The 13,132-nt window shown below is 40.2% G+C and overlaps 1 pseudogene; it reads right to left on the reverse strand.

Annotated features, from left to right (window-relative positions):
* Positions 1-6,273: 6,273 nt before the first annotated feature.
* On the reverse strand, positions 6,274-7,057 carry LOC102135235 (mortality factor 4-like protein 1 pseudogene; annotated as a pseudogene).
* Between the last annotated feature and the right edge of the window lie 6,075 nt (positions 7,058-13,132).

Raw genomic sequence — 13,132 nt, forward strand, 5'->3', positions numbered from 1 at the left:
TCCCTGGAACGGTGGCAGCGCCTGGGAACGGAGACCCAGCCCTGGCTGACCCGCGGCTTCCTCGAGGCCCCGGCCAGCAGCGACCCCGACCGCCGCCCTCCGCTGCTGCTGGAGAGTCACCCGGGGTGACCTTGGCCCTTTCTTCTTCTGGGAGACCCCGCCGCTTCCCTCGGCTGCCGGACCGGGACTATGGGCCTCTGCTGGGAACTCACAGTCGACACTAGGATGCCCAGAGCCGGGACCCAGTCCTCATCTTCTGGGATCAGAAGAGACCCACGCGGGCCTGAGTTAGGCCTGGGCTTTCCCGGGTTCCCTGGATCTCCTCCAGCTTGTGCCTTTGAGTGTCAGGGTCCATTTCTTGGCAAAGAACAACTCCTGACGCTCCGTCTTCCATACACAAAGCATGCGTTTTCCGCAGGTCTGATGATGCTGTGGACATCTAATAGCTATTACAAAACGGAGAAACATGGGTTTTTCCCCTTGGGCTTTGAATTTACTAGTGAAAGCATAGTTCAAAATGAATACTTAAAAAGAAACCCCTCCTTCCACCCTAAGATCAATGGATTTGAAAAGTCCTTGGTTTATATTATCAAAACCATCCCTCTGTAAATTACAAGCAATAAGGAAAACAATTTCACTTTATTTTGCAGTAACACATTCCCACTAAGGCAATTAAGAAAGTCATGCACAATGAAAAACATGTGAAACCAGCTCCAACCTGGTTCAAACATCACCATGGAACGGAGTTTGGTGTCTCACCTTCTAGCTCTTTCCTGGTTCTCTGACCAGGCACTAAGAAAATAATCTGTGATCCTTTGAAATATCACAAAAGTGGAAATTAAGAGATCTGATGAGGACATCTGATTCACTTGACAGCTGGATATCTGCCTCTTTGCCTATCCAGACAGCCTAATTCCCAAGAAAGAGCTGAGGTGGCCTAAGGTAGTCGAGATATAACGGGATTTACCAGGAATACAACATAGAAGAGAAAAGTCAAGGGCAGTTGGGGGTGGAGCGAGAGCCCTTAAGCTCAGCAAACCTCTTTTCCACTGTAGCCCTTAGTAGTGTTAATACTTAATATGCAAACTTATAGGTTTCACGCTGATTTTCCTGTGAATGGCTCTTGACTTCAGACCCAGATAGCCACAGAGCATGATGAAAAGCTCGCTAATAAGCTCTGTTGCAGAGGTCTCAGCCCAGGCCAGAGCTTTGAGGTGAGAAATAACAAGTCCAGTTTAAATAGTGCTGCTGGGACGGACTTTTGTGGCCAGGGAAGGGGTACCCAGGAGCCAGTGTGGCCACTGACCCAGCCACATCAATGGCCCTAGGACCGAGAATGCTACAAACAATGGAGCAAGAATCAGATCCGTGTGTCTGGGTAAGCAGAATGTTCTGGAAATGTAATTCCTTTTTCCTTCTTTTGTAAGAACAATTTATTTCTTCAGTTTTGCATGAGGGCTTCTTACTATTGAGCAGGAATATGTATCATTCTTGTGTGAGATTTGGAAAATTATTTGAGAAAGGGTTCCAATAAATGAAAATGAATTAAGGATGACTGTGGAGTTCATTGGGCAACTTATAGAGCTTTTTTAAGTGAACATTCCACAAGAGGGGAACCAGTAGCTATTGCATAGTCTCAGAGCTGTCTCTGAGCCTCCGTGGCATGTTATCTGCCCCATCTAAGGGCTATAAAGGCCATAAGCCTAGCTTTAGAATTTTATGTTCCTGTCTGAGTCTTTATTAGTCTGATTTCCCTATGTTTCACACAGAAAGCTACAGGAAGCAATCATTCTGACAGAACCCTTAATGGATGCGTTCATGTCCTGATTTAGATCTAGTTTCGCCTTTACTACGATCACCTGTGAACCAGGCAAATCCTTTGCCAACTTGGCCTCAGTGCTGTAGTTTTGTAATGAATGGGCCAAACTACCTGTTCTTTAAGCCTGTTTCTAACTCAATGGGCCCCAATCCTCCCATAACATTGCCTAGTGGGAGGAGGGAATAGTTAAGAAAAGAGATAGACAAAATACATGATGTTAGTTCAGGAAAGCCTACAGTTTTGGGCACAGTGGTTCTGGATCAAGGACCCCAGTGGAATTCATGGAAGCCATTCTTCTTGTTTGAGTTCCAAAGAAGGGGTAGAGGGGTAGCCAAGGCCATCAGGGTGACCTTGACTCAAAGTGTGGTCCCTGGACCAGCTGCAATAGCATCATCTGGAGCTCATAAAAATGACAGAATCTGGAGCCTCCCCCAAGACCTACTAAGTCAGAATCTGTATCGGAACAAGACCCCCAGGTGATTCATGGGCATGGTAAATGTTGGGCTACATGGAGGGAGGGTCAAGAGGGAGAGATAGGGGGTGTCTGATTCAACACACCAGTGCCCCCTAGATTTCTCCAACTATGACACAGGACTTATACTGATGTTTATGTATCATTTAGTTCCAGGCTATCTTATTTTCTGTCAAAATCACCTCTAATATATAGAGTGTTTTCCTCTTAAAAGAAAATCCTGTAAGCAAGGTCATCCTAACCAACCCTGGGGTCTTTGATTGTCAATGATTATAGCAAGCTGTAAAGAGCCTATTTAGAGGCTACTCAGATGTTTAGGCCTCTGGGCCCTATGATGACTGACCCTAAACCACTGAGAATCATCTGGGAAGCTTTAATAAAACACCTGTGGCTGGATCCCACTCCAAACCAATTAGATCAGAATCTCTGAGATTGAGGCTTGAGAAAAGTAGGTGATTCTAACATGCAGGCAGGGTTGAGTACAATTTCTCTAAGACCTGAGTGATTGTTTTGATGTGTGCACCGATTTTTAAATCTAAGTAACTATGAAAATGTCAAAGCTATTCTTTCTACCATCAATTCTCATTGTAAACTTCACCCCAACTCCATATTTTACTTCTTTCCCTTTGCCCTACTTTGCTGCTTCCAATCCTTTGTGGTCAGGGATCCGTAGCCCTAAGTTTACTGGAATCATAAAGGTCTGAGATCTTGCTAATGTGTAAAACACAGATTCTGTGATATATATGTAGCTGTTAAGGCATCCATGCCTGGAGTGTTTCATTTGTTTGTTTTTTGAGACAGAGTTTCCCTCTTGTTGCCCAGGCTGGAAAGCAGTGCGCTATCTTGGCTCACTGCAACCTCCATCTCCTGGGTTCAAGCGATTCTCCTGCCTCAGCCTCCCGAGTAGCTGGGATTACAGGCGTGCACCACCATGCCTGTCTAATTTTGTACTTTTAGTAGAGACGGGGTTTCTCCATGTTGGTCAGGCTGGTGTCGAACTCCTGACCTCAGGTGATCCTCCTACCTCGGCCTCCCAAAGTTCTGGGATGAGCCACCCAGGCAGGAACCACCGCACCCGGCCTGTTTTTTGTTTGTTTGTTTTTTTATTCCTATGTCTGGGCCATAGTTTAAATAATTAAGGCTGCTGATCAAGTGAGTTGAGGGTAAAAAGATGTTGTAGCCTTTTACTCATAAGGGATGAAATGGTATCTCTAAATTAATGGAGAATCTGAGACAAGGATATTTCAAGTAGAAATTAGGGACTGATCCTACTCTGCCCACTACATAGCTATCTTCTCTCTCTTTAAACTTAACAATTCTAAGAAACTTAAAGCTTCTCCAACTTTAAGGTGCATAGGAGATTTTATTTAAATACAGATTCTAATTTGGTAGGGTCGAGGCGATTCTCAAGATTCTGAATTTGTAACATATTCATATCCTTGGAGTTGAGGCAGGTACTAATGGTCTATAAATCACCTCTGGGTAGCAAGGGCCTATACTAACCCCCATACTACCCTTGACACCCACACAAAACACAAATGAAAAACACAACTCGCAACCGCTACTCAAAATGCACCGAATAGTTGATTCTGCCAAGCTAGTGAGTGAGCAAGATGTGATAGAATTGCACTGGACACTTTGAGCTACAACTGTGGCTCCCATTTGCCAGAGGCAAGTTAAAGTTGACCTACATTTGTATTGGAAACATTTCTCAATCCTGGGATGACTCCACACCTTGGGTGTTATTGTCCTACTGGTGCTATGATGCCTACAGCTTTGTTTTTGGTTTTTCGTTTTGTTCAAAAATGCTTTAGCTATTCAGATCTTTTGTGGTTCCATATGAATTTCAGGATTATTTTTTCTGTTAATGTGAAAGTGTTGTTGAAATTTTGGTAGGGATTGCGTTGAATATGTAGGTTGCTTTGAGTAGGATGAACATTTTAATAATTTTAATTCGTTCAATCTATGAACATGAGAGATTGTTCCATTTGTTTGTGTCTTCTTCAGTTTCTGTCATGGGTATTTTGTAGTTTTCAGTATTCAGATCTTTCACTTCATTGGTTACATTTATTCCTAAGTGTTTTTTTTTTTTTTTTTTTTTTTACTTTTTGTAGTTATTGTGAATGGGATTTTTAAAACTTCTTTTTCACATAGCTCATTGTTAGTGTATAGAAACGTTACTGATTTTTGTATGTTGGTTTTGGTATCCTGCAATTTTACTGAATTCATTTATCAGTTCTAACAGCTTTTGGATGGAATCTTTAGGAGTTTTCTATACATATAAGATCATGTTTTCCACAAACAGAGACAATTTAACTTCTTCCTTTTCATTTGGATGCGTTTTATTTCTTTCTTTTACCTGTCGCTCTGAGTAGGATTTCCAGTTCTGTGCTGATTAGAAGTAGTAAGACTGAACATCCTTCTCTTGTTCCTGATCTTAGAGAAAAAGCCTTAAACTTTTCACCATTCAGTGTGACATTAGTTGTGGACTTGTCAAATATGACCTTCATTGTATTGAGGTACATTCCTTCTAGGCCTAATCTGTCGAGAGTTTTTACCTTGAAAGGATATTCAATTATGTCAAATGCCTTTTCTGCATCTGTTAAGATGATCATATGGTTTTTGTCCTTCATTCTGTTAATGCGATGTGTTACTTTTATTGGTTTGTGTACATTGAACCATCCTTGTATCCCTGAGATAAATATCATTTGATAATGATGAATGAGCCTTTTAATGTGCTGTTGAATTCAGTTTGCTAGTATTTTGTTGAGGATTTTTACATCTATATTCATCAGGGATATTGGCTTGTTATATATATATATATATATATTTTTTTTTTTTTTTTGAAATTTAAAGAAAAAATTTATTGAAGATCTGAAAAACAATTTCTAAAAGATTGACTTTTCCAGAAAACTAACTACACAATGCATTGCGTCTATCATGTTAAAATGTGCATTAGACACAAATACAAAAACCATGAAACAAGCCACCATTCTTCGACAATTTGAGCAAAGATAAAATGCCTAAGTAACAACATGGATGACTTGTAAAAGGATGGGCTCTTTACTTTAAGCAACATAAAAAAAAAAAAAAAGGAGCACCAGTGGATGAGTGTGTTCAGTTATATACACTGAATTGAACCTTTGGCACTAGGAATCAGAGCATTTTGTCATATAGCATTAACACATATTATAGAAGTGCATAGTGTCAAAGGAATAGAACCACCAGCATTCAAAAGCAGCTTGGTCAACTAGGCAATAAAACACTCTACAGCATATCCCTCTGTTGTCCATCATTGAAAACACTGGCAGCAAATTTGAAATGGAAAAAAAAAAAAAAAGAAAAGAAAAAAGGAGCTATTACCCCTTTTATTTTCTCTGTTTAAAAATCAAACAGAAAACAAACATCAATTGTTATACACTAACATCTTCAAAGCCCATCGTTTGTACAAGAGATAGACTAAGAACAAAAATGTGTTTACGGAGATCCAAACACAAGTGAGTGAGAGTGCCTCTCACACAGCTTTCCGATGGTACTCAGGGGGAGCCACTTCGTAATGGCTGGCACTAAGCAAAGTTGCAGAATTCTTTGCCAGGTACTTTAGGAAATCGTGAAGATAATTGAGTAATAAAGCAAGGCTCTTCTCATCCAGAGGTGTATAGGCCAACATTGCTCTAATTCGTACAAATAATCTGAGGAGATGTGGTGCTTCATACACCTGGGACATGGGTGCATCGGGATGATCTGCAAGAATTTCGGCATACTGTGGTCTCTCAAATTTGTAGAGTAGCTGGGTGCCCAACATTACGTTGAAGTATTCTTTTTTTTTTTTTTTTTGAGACGGAGTCTCACTCTGTCGCCCAGGCTGGAGTGCAGTGGCCAGATCTCAGCTCACTGCAAGCTCCGCCTCCCGGGTTCCCGCCATTCTCCTGCCTCAGCCTCCCGAGTAGCTGGGACCACAGGCGCCGCCACCACGCCCGGCTAATTTTTTGTGTTTTTAGTAGAGACGGGGTTTCGCCGTGTTAGCCAGGATGGTCTCGATCTCCTGACCTTGTGATCCGCCCGTCTCGGCCTCCCAAAGTGCTGGGATTACAGGCTTGAGCCACCGCGCCCGGCTGAAGTATTCTTTTATCCCTGCCACAACTTCATTAACTGCATACTCCTTATTATCTGTGTTTCCACGAGATTTCTTGTAATTTGCATAATCCTCAAGAATGGAATCCACATTCTTCTTGGCAGGAAGATAAAAGAGGTGTTTTTGCCTGGTAATTAAGTCCCAGTCATCAACAAGCCATAGTTTTAGCTCTTCAGGAATCTTTACTTTAACTTCAACTCTGTTCATGAATGTTTCCTCATTTTCAACAGTAGGATCTACCTGGGCCCTTTCCTTCCGAGGAGGCTGAGGGGTCTCACTGGTACTGCCACCATCTCCACTTCCAGGTGTTTTCTGTTTGGTTCTTTTTTGTTTTCACTTCAACATTTTTCTGTTGCAGATCAGATGTCTTCCTTCCTGGGGCAGCCCCTCTCATAGTCCCCTCTGCATACTGCTCCTGACTGGCTTTTTGAAGTTCTCGCTGTTTCTGCAAATTGGTGTCCACGTATTTGAGTACTCTGCCCTCTGGAACCCACTCATCCCAATATTTATTCCAACCACTGTAATGTAAAAAGTATTTCACTTGTTTGTCCTTTATGGCAACCTTTACACACTTTGCTTCATAAAAAAGAGGCCCATGAAAGCACAGCACTCACTCACCCTCCTGGAATTTCTGTAATACATTTTTTTCTTGCAGTGTCCTTGTCTGACTTTAGTATCAGGGTAATGCTGGCCTTATTCAATAAATTTGGAAGTATTTTTCCCTCTGCAAGTTTTTGGAGCACTTGGAAAGGGTTGGTTCTTTAAATGTTTGGTAGAATTCAGCAGTGAAGCATCGGGTTGTGAGGCTTTTCTTTGATGGGAGACTTTTTATTACTTATTCAATATTCTCACTTGTTATTGCTCTGTTCAGATTTTCTATTTCTTCATGATTTAGCCTTCCTAGGCTATATATATCTAGGAGTTCATCCATTTCTTCTAGTTTATCCAATTTGTTGGTACATCATTGTTCATAGGAGGCTCTTATGAACCTTTATATTCTGTGGTATCAGTTGTAATGTTTCATCTTTCATTTCTGATTTTGTTTATTTGGGACTTCTCTTTTTTTAGTCTAACTAAAGCTCTGTTGATTTTGCGCTTTTCAGAACATCAACTCCTAGTTTCTTTGATATTTTCTACTGTTTTTCTAGTACATTTCATTTATTTCTGCTCTGATCTTTATTATTTCCTTTCCTGTGCTAACTGGAACCTTAATTTGTTCTCTTTTACTAGTTTGTGGAGGTATGAAGTTAGGTTGTCTATTTAAGATCCTTCTTTTTTGATGTAGGCATTTATTGCTATAAACTTCCATCTTAGAACTGCTTTTGCTACATCTCATATGTTTTGGCATGTTGTGTTTCCACTTTCATTTGTTTCAAAATATTTTAAAATTTTCCTTGTAATTTCTTCTTCAATCACTAGTTGTTTAGGAGCATGTTGTTTAATTTCCACATGCTTGCAAATTTTCAAAATTCCTCCTATTGATTTCTAATTTCATGCCATTGTGATTGGAAAAGATACCTGATGTGATTTCAGTTTTCACAAATTTGTTAACACTTGTTTTGTGGCCTAACATATAATCTATCTTGTAGATGGTTCTCTGTGCTCCTGAGAATATATTCTGCTTATGTTGTGTAGAATGTTCTGTATATGTCTATTAGGTCCATTTTGTCTAAAGTGTAGCTCAAGTTCAATATTTCTGTATTGACTTTCTGTCTGGATGATCTGTCCATTGTTGAAAGTGGAGGTTTTAAGTTCCCTTACTGTTATTGTATTGCAGTCTATCTCTCTCTTCAGGTCTATTAATATTTGCATTATATATTTAGATGCTCTGAAGTTGAGGGTATATATATCTGTAATTATTTTATCTTCTTGATGAATTGGCTCCTTCATCATTATATAATGACCTTTGTCTCTTTTTATAGTTTTTAACTTAGTCTCTTTTTTTATGCAGTCAATGTTCTCCTGAATTAAAGTCTATTTTATCTGATGTAAATATAGCTATCTCTGCTCTCTTTCGGTTTCCATTTGTATGAAATATCTTTTTCCATCCCTCCACTTTCAATTTATGTGTGTTCTTAAAGGCAAAGTGAGTCTCTTGTAGGTAGCATGTAGTTGAGTCTGTTTTTTTCCTTTTTTTAAATCAATTCAGCCACTCTTTTTATTAGAGAATTTAATCTATTTACATTCAAGGTAATTATTAATAGGTAAGGACTTACTACTGTAATTTTGCTCATTGTTTACTGGTTATTTTGTAGATCCTTTCTTCCTTTCTTGCTCACTTGCTGTTTTCCTTTGTGATTAGATGGTTTTCTCTAGTGGCATGCTTTGATTCTTTACTTTTTATCTTTTGTGTATCTACTATAGATTTTTGCTTTGTGGTTACCATAGGCTTACATAAAACATCAAATAGTTACAATGGGCTATTTTAAGCTGATAACAACTTAACCTTGATCACAAAAACCTCTATGCTTTTACTCCAGTGCCCCTCCAACTACATTTTATATGTTTGTGTAATAATTTACATCTTTTTATATTGTGTATCCCTTAACAAATCGTTGTAGTTGTTATTCTTTTTAATAGTTTGGTCTTTTAACACCCCCACCCTTTTTTTTTTGAGATAGAGTTTCACTCTTGTCACCCAGGCTGGAGTGCAATGGCATGATCTTGGCTCACTGCAACCTCTACCTCCTGGGTTCAAGTGATTCCTGCCTCAGCCTCCTGAGTAGCTGGGATACAAGCGTGTGCCACTACACGTGGCTAATTTTTGTATTTTTAGTAGAAATGGGGTTTCAGCAGGTTGTCCAGGCTGGTCTCAAACTCCTGACCTCAGGTGATCTGCCCACCTTGGCCTCCCAAAGTGCTGGGATTACAGGCGTGAGCCTCCATGCCCAGCCTTAACCTTCATACTAAAGTTATAAGTGATTTGCACACTACCATTTCAGTATTAGGGTATTGTGAATTTGACTGTACTTACTTTTACCAGTGAATTTTATACTTTTATATGTTTTCATGTTACTTGTTAGCATCCTTTTCTTTCAGGTTAAAGAATTCCCTTTAGCATTTCTTGTAAGGTATGTCCAGTGGTGACAAACTCACTCAGATTTCTTTTCTGGGAAGTCTTTGTCATTTCCTAAAGGACAGCTTTGTCGGGTAAAGTATTATTGGTTTGCAGGATTTTTTTCCCTTCAGCATGTTGACTATATCATCCCACTCTCTCCTGGCCTGTAAGGTTTCTTCTGAGAAATCCACTGCCAGCCTTGTTAGAGCCCTCTTGTACGTGATATGCTTCTTTTTTCTTGCTGCTTTCAGGATCCTCTCTTTGTCTTTGATTTTTGACAGTTTGATCATAATATGGCTTGGTGCAGTCTTATTTGGATTGAATTTGATTGGAGACTTTTGACCTCCCTATACCTCAGTATTTATATCTTTCTCCAGATTTGGAAAATTTCTAACTTTTATTTATTTGTTTATTTATATTCTTTGGTGCCCCTTATGCCCCAGGAAGCTATTATTTTTTTAGATAAGCTTTCTGTTGTTTTTTTTTTTTTTGTTGTTGTTGTTGTTCTTCTCTTCTGCTTCTTGGTCATCCATAATTTAAATATTTGTTCTCCTGATGCTGCCCCATACATTCTTTAAGCTTTCTTCATTTTTAAAGTTTTTTTTCTTTTTTCTTCTCTGACTGTATACTTTCATATAACCTGTCTTTGAATTCACAGATTCTTCTTTTGCTTTATTAATTCTGCTGTTGATGCTCTCTGTTGCACTTCGCATTACATTCACCAAATTCTTCAGTTCCAGAATTTTTATTTTTGCATATGATTTCAATCTCTGTTTATTTTGTATATGATTTTGATCTATTTTGTTCATTTATGTTTCTCTGATTTAATTGAATTGCTTTTCTGTATTTTTATTGAAATTCTCTGAGCTTCTTTATAACAATTATTTTGAATTCTTTGTCAGGCAATTTATATATCTCCATTTCTTTTGGGTCAGCTACTGGGAGATTATTGGTTTTTTGTTTGTTTTGTGGTGTTGACTCCTTTTTAGTCATGCTAATCTCTCTAGAAGAGTTTGTTCCCCAGCCTGCATGGATCCTTCTCCTTTGGATTCCTCCCCTGAAGATGCTCTTTCCTTCTCTACCACATGAGTAGGCTGAGGATTTTTGCTCCCATATCTGACTGTAGGTTGTTAGAAGTAGCCATGCCACTTCTGGAATGCTTTGCTGCTTAGAAACTTTTTCCGCCAGATATCCTAGGTCATCACTCTTAAGTTTAGCTGTCCATAAAGTCCTAGGACATGAATAAAATGCAGTTAAGTTATTTGCTAGGGAGTAACAAGGGTGAATTTACTCCAGCCCTCAGTAAGTTTCTCATTTCCATCTGAGACCTTGTCAGCCTAGCCTTTACAGTCCATATTTCTATCTGCATTTTGGTCACAACCACTTAACCAGTCTCTAATAAGTTCCAAAGTTTCCCTTATCTTCCTGTCTTCTTCTGAGCCCTCCAAACTCCTTCAATCTCTGCCTGTTACCCAGTTCCAAAGCCACTTTCACATTTTCAGGTATCTTTATAGCAATAAAGATAGTCATGCTAATACTTTGGATATTTGTCTCCTCTAAATCTTATGTTTAAATGTAATCTCCAATTTTCAAGGTGGAGCCCAGAGGTATTTGGATCACAGGGAGAGATCACTCATGAATGGCTTGGTGGCCTTCCCACAGTAATGAGTAAGTTCTTGCTCTATTAATTCATGTGATATCTGGTTGTTAAAGAGTCTGGGACCCCCCACAATCTCTTGCTTCCTCTCACCATGTGACATGCCCCTTTACCTTCTACCATGAGTAATAGCTTCCTGAGGCCTCACCAGAAGCAGTTGCTGATGTCATGCTTCTTGTACAGTCTACAGAACCATAAACCAAAATAAACTTCTTTTCTTTATAAATTGCCTAGCCTCAGGCATTCCTTTATAACAATGAAAAATGGACTAATACAGAAACATTAGTACTGAGTAGTGAGGTGTTGCTATAAAGATACCTGAAAATGTGAAAGTGGCTTTGGAACTGGGTAACAGGCAGAGATTGAAGGAGTTTGGAGGGCTCAGAAGAAGACAGGAAGAGAAGGGAAACTTTGGAACTTATTAGAGACTGGTTAAGTGGTTGTGACCAAAATGCAGATAGAAATATGGACTGTAAAGGCTAGGCTGACAAGGTCTCAGATGGAAATGAGAAACTTACTGAGGGCTGGAGTAAATTCACCCTTGTTACTCCCTAGCAAATAACTTAACTGCATTTTATTCATGTCCTAGGACTTTATGGACAGCTAAACTTAAGAGTGATGACCTAGGATATCTGGCGGAAAAAGTTTCTAAGCAGCAAAGCATTCCAGAAGTGGCATGGCTACTTCTAACAACCTATAGTCAGATATGGGAGCAAAAATCCTCAGCCTGCTCATGTGGTAGAGAAGGAAAGAGCATCTTCAGGGGAGGAATCCAAAGGAGAAGGATCCATGCAGGCTGGGAAACAAACTCTTCTAGAGAGATTAGCATGACTAAAAAGGAGTCAAGTGCTAATATTCAGTAAAATGGGGAAAAGGCATTTCAGAAATCTCCCAGGCCACCCCTCCCATCACAAGCCCAGAGGCCTAAAAGGACAGATGGGTTTTAGGGGTCAGGCCCAGGGCACAATTGCCCTGGGCTGTCTTACCTTGCAATGCTGCTCCCCGCATACTTGTAGCACAGGCTCCAGCCTTGGCTCAAACAGCCCCAGATACAGCTTGCCACTCCAAAGAGTGCAAGTCATAAGTCTTGGGGCTTCCACATGGTATTAGATCTGCAGGTGTGCATAATGCAAGAGTTATGGAGACTTGGCAGCTTCCACCTATATTTCAGAAGATGTATGGGGAATCCTGGGTTCCCAGGTAGAAACCTGTCACAAGGGCAGAGCCCCTACGGAGAGCCTCTACTAAGGCAATGATGAGGAGAAATGTGGGATTGGAGCCCCCATACAGAGTCTCCACTAGGGGACTACCTAGTAGAACTGTGCAAACTGGGCTAACACCCTCCAGACCCCCAGAATGGTAAAGCCACCAGCAGTATGCACTTTCAGCCTGGAAAAGCTGCAGACATTCTACTCCAACCCATGAAAGCAGAGCCACGTGACCTGCACCCAACAAAGCCATGGTGATGGAGCTGTCCGGGGCTTGGAGGGCCTACCCCTTGCACCAATGTGCTCAGGATGTGGAACATGGAGTCAAGAGAGATTATTTTGGAGCTTTAAGGTTTATTGTCTGCCTTGTTGGGTTTTGGACTTGCATGGTACCTGTTGTCGCTTTCTTTTGGAAGATTTCTCCCTTTTGGAAAGGGAATGTTTACCCAATGCTTGTACTATCATTGTATCTTGGAAGTAAATAACTTATTTTTGATCACACAGCCTCATAACTCTAAGGAATTTGCCTTGACTCTGAGATGAGACTTTTGAGTTGATGTTTAGAACAAGTTAAGACTTTGGGAGACTACTGGAAACGGATTGTATTCTGCAATATGAGCAAGACATGATGAGATTTGGGGGACCAGAGAGGAATAATATATTTTGGATATTTGTCCCCTCCAAATCTTATTTTGAAATGTAATTCATCATGTTGGAGGTGGGGCCTTGGGAGAGGTTTTACACCATTGGGGCAGATCCCTCATGAATGACTTGGTGCCCACC

The sequence above is a fragment of the Macaca fascicularis genome, chromosome 7, assembly GCF_037993035.2.
Source record: "Macaca fascicularis isolate 582-1 chromosome 7, T2T-MFA8v1.1".
Lineage (NCBI taxonomy): Eukaryota > Metazoa > Chordata > Mammalia > Primates > Cercopithecidae > Macaca > Macaca fascicularis.